Source organism: Gossypium hirsutum, chromosome A05, assembly GCF_007990345.1.
Source record: "Gossypium hirsutum isolate 1008001.06 chromosome A05, Gossypium_hirsutum_v2.1, whole genome shotgun sequence".
In the NCBI taxonomy this organism is placed as follows: Eukaryota; Viridiplantae; Streptophyta; class Magnoliopsida; order Malvales; family Malvaceae; genus Gossypium; species Gossypium hirsutum.
Window position 1 is genome coordinate 26,519,877 of NC_053428.1, and position 4,184 is coordinate 26,524,060.

A 4,184-nucleotide genomic window follows, 5' to 3' on the forward strand; every position below is an offset into this window, starting at 1 on the left:
AGTGAGGGATGATTCTTGGGCTGCGGTGTTGAGGAGCCCGAAGTGTCGTGCCAGCCTAGTCACGTAGGGGCCAATGGAGATGACCCCTTCTTAATGCCACTCTTTCTGGTGCTAAATGGCAAAGGTGATGAAATAGGCAAGGTCGATGACGTGCCCTTGCGACATGCACCATAAGAAGTAGACATCGTGGGTGTTGACGATGCCAGTGCTCTCTTGCCTCATTGTAATCGTGTGAGCTAAAATAGCGTGTAAGTATCTCAGGGATGGTTGGAGAAAGGATGCCTTGGAGCGGCTAGGATTGTACGAGGCCAAGCTAGGGGCCAAAGTGTGCCAGCACTTCGAGGGAGAGAAATGTACGTGGCGATTGAGAGCATGTAATTCATTCTCCTCTCGAAACTCCTTCATTTATAGGCCTAGAGTAGCACCAAACTCTGGGACGCTTAACTGGCAGATTAATCTGCCTAGGTGAAACTGGACCGTGTCAGGATCATCATACCTTGTCATTACGGTCTGGAGATGGAACGTTGAGCAAAGTTCCATCGTGAGCTCGAGGTATGTCGGCTCGATAATCCCGAAGAACAACTACCAAGGGTCGGTGGTTAGGAGAGCCCGAATCGCATCAGCCATCTAGACTTGTTCTACGACAGCCCAGCCAATGCAGCGGCCCGCAATTAAGGGTCGGGCCCGAAGTATTTGGAATAGTTCTTCCTGGGGCCCTCGGAGAAATTGTAGGAGAGGTTGATGGATTTTCGCGATTGGGCCCACGAAAGAGGGTGCTCCCTTCCTTTTCTTTGAAGTAGGTACGACGGTTTTCTTTCTTCTTGACGATGGCATGGTACGCTAAAGGAGAGAGATTGGGTGTCAAAAACGAAGTTGAAGGCGGTTCACGGGCATGGTAGGGGGTCGTGTGGAGTTGCAGCGGCTAGGTTAGGGTTTTTTGAATAGGGGAGAAAGTGAATAGTGCAGGGTATTTATAGATTTTGAGGCACACGCCATGGTACACGCCCGTGTCCCCCAATTTCAGCCCGTGTGATTCGTGAATTTTAAATTTGGGCGCGTCTGACATTTAGTACACGTCCATGTTCCCTAGGCGTGTAGGTTCACATGGCTGTGTTGCACGGCTGTGTCTAGCTTCATTCACTTCTCACACGCCCGTGTGTTCAAGCTCCACGTTCGTGTTAATTTAACAAGTTCGACCATAGGTATTCGACACGAGCGTGTCGCACGCCCGTGCTAGTTTCTCAGTTTCAACCACGGGTCTTCCACACGGGCGTGTCGCACACCCGTGTTGTTTTGGCAGGCTCGACCACGGTCGTATCGCACGGCCTTGGCGTTTAATCGTATCCTATGTTGGGGAATTCTTTTGCCTTATTTTCACACGGCCTTAAGCACGCCTGTGTGCTTGGCCGTGACTCTGTGGTAACACCTGTATTCAAGATTTCTATTAGTAAGTTAGGAGTTAAATACCAAAATTCAAAGAAATTAATGTTGTTAGTGCTCGGGTTACCTCCCGAGAAGCGCTTATTTATAGTCTAAGCTCGACGTACTTCTCCGTTGTTTGGTCATGGTGGTTCGAGGAGTTTATACTCCTCATTCCTGCTATCAGTCTCATCAAAATAAGGTTTTAAACGGGTGTTGCTTAACTTAAAAGTGTCGAACCTGGGATGACTCACCTCCACCGTACCGAATGGAAAAATACTGAGTACCGTAAGAGGGATTTCCTCATTCGGTGTGGTAGTGACAATGTGGGGATCTGCGGCATCTAGTAAGACTTTATCACCAACCTTAAGTTGATTTGGAGAGGTATCAGGCTCATTTTGGCATAGTTTCGGTTTATCGTGTGTTTTCGATTTATGTACTCACCATTTGTCTGGCTCCTCTATCCGTAGCCTTCGTTCTTCATGAATGTGTCCTCTATCATTTCTTGAACAAGGCTTGTGAACTTCTTTGAAGCTCAATTTCTGCAAAGTTATATTGTCAGTTTTAGTAGATTGGTGTGGACCATTACCTTCAATGTTCGATGTGATGCTAGAATTACGAGCTTGAAAGGTGATCGTTTCGTCTCCCACACGAAGTGTAAGCTCACGTGTGCCAACATCAATAATTGTTTTAGCAGTTGCTAAAAAGGGCCTTCCTAAAATCAAAGGGGTGTTATTATCCTCCTCTATGTCTAGAACAACGAAATCAACGGGAAATATGAACTTGTCTACTTTCACTAGTACATCTTCAATAATACCCCCAGGAAATCTTATAGTTTTATCTGCCAATTGAATGCTCATCCTAGTTTGTTTAGGTTCCCAAGACCTAGTTGTTTAAACATTTTGTAAGGCATGACGTTAATACTAGCCCCTAAATTAGCTAATGCATGATTTATATCTAAACTACCAATTAAGCAAGGAATTGTAAAACTCCCTAGATCTTTCAATTTGTGGGGTAGCTTATTCTGTAGAATAGCTGAGCAGACTATGTTTAGCTCCACATACGATGCTTCATTCAATTTCCACTTATTTACTAAAAGCTCTTTTAAAAATTTATTGCATTCGGCATCTGCAACAGAGCTTCAATAAACAGTAGGTTAATATGTAATTTTTTCAAAAGTTTAACGAATTTACCGAATTGTTCGTCTGAGCGGTATTTCCTTGTTGCGTTAGGATATGGGACACGAGGTTTATATTCTTCATTCACCATTTTGTTATGACTTACCTCACTTTTACCTTCGCTCGCCATAGTTTCTTACATCAATTCTGGCTCAGGCGCAATGAATCCTTCCTTATCTTGAGTACTAATTGCGTTCAGGTGTTCCCTTGGGTTAGGTTCAGCATTACTTAGTAAGCTACCTTGTGGTCATTTGGAGATTAGTTTGGATAGCTGGCCTATCTGAGTTTCGAGTCCTTGGATCGATGCTTGTTGATTTTTAAGTACTGTCTCAGTACTTTGGAAACGGGTTTCTGACATTGATATGAATTTTGAGAGCATCTCCTGAAGGTTCAGTTTCTTCTCTTGTTGATAAGGTGGTTGTTGAAAACCCTGAGGATTTTGTGGCTTTTGATTCCCTTGACCACCCGAGGAGAAATTTGGGTGGTTCCTCCAACCTGCATTATAAGTATTACTGTATAGGTTATTTTGAGATCTAAAGTTATTGTTACCCATATAGTTGACTTGTTCTTCTTCGTTTGTAGGATTGAAGGATTGAAATTCTGTATGCACACCTCCTCCACTTAAGTCACACCTCATTACTAGATGTACCTGCGTAGAACCAAGTAAACCATCAATCTTTTTATTGAGAAGTTCTACCTGACTTGATAGCATAGTAACTGAGTCAACGTTATAAACGCCGGCTATTTTGCTGGCTTAGTCCTCATGACTTGCCACTGATAATTATTCAATGACATTTCTTTAATGAATTCATAAGCCTCTTGAGGTGTTTTGTTGTTGATGGTTTCTCCAACAGCTGCGTCAATCATCTGTCTTGTCGAGGGATTCACACCATTGTAAAACGTTTGAACTTGAAGCCATAGAGGTAACCCATGGTGAGGGCACCTTCGCAATAGATCCTTGTATCTCTCCCATGCATCGTAAAGTGTTTCTAAGCCCATCTGCACAAAATAAGAGATATCATTACGTAACTTAGCCATTTTAGCCGGCGGAAAATATTTTAGTAGAAATTTTTCGGTCATTTGTTCCCAAGTAGTGATAGACCCTCGTGGTAACGAGTTAAACCATTGTTTAGCTTTGTTTCTCATTGAAAATGGGAATAACCGAAGGCGAATAGCATCATCAGAAACGCCATTAATTTTGAAAGTGTCGCAAAATTCCAGAAATTTTGGCAAGTGAGTGTTGGGATCCTCATCCTGCAAACCATCAAACTGAACAAACTATTGTGTCATCTGAATTATGTTAGGTTTCAGTTCGAAATTATTCGCAGCAATAGCAGGTCTAACTATACTTGACTCAGTTCCTGTTAAAGAAGGTTTAGCATAGTCATACATAGTGCGTGGAGCAGGATTTTGATCAACCGCAATTGCAGGAGCCAACTGATTGCCTTGGTTTTCAGCCATCTCTTCGGTTGGGGGGTTGAGTATCGTCTTCTTGCTCGTTCTCTGTGTATCTTAAGCTTCGCCTTAATTCTCTTTGGTTTCTACGAATTGTGCGATCGATTTCTTCGTCTAACAGTAATGGTCCTA

General features: G+C 43.2%; 1 non-coding gene across 1 annotated transcript; it reads left to right on the forward strand.

Moving 5' to 3' along the window:
* Positions 1 to 3,522: 3,522 nt before the first annotated feature.
* LOC121229993 (small nucleolar RNA R71) lies at positions 3,523 to 3,629 on the forward strand. Its single transcript, XR_005927943.1, has one exon. It is a non-coding gene; the product is annotated as a small nucleolar RNA R71 (small nucleolar RNA).
* Positions 3,630 to 4,184: the final 555 nt, after the last annotated feature.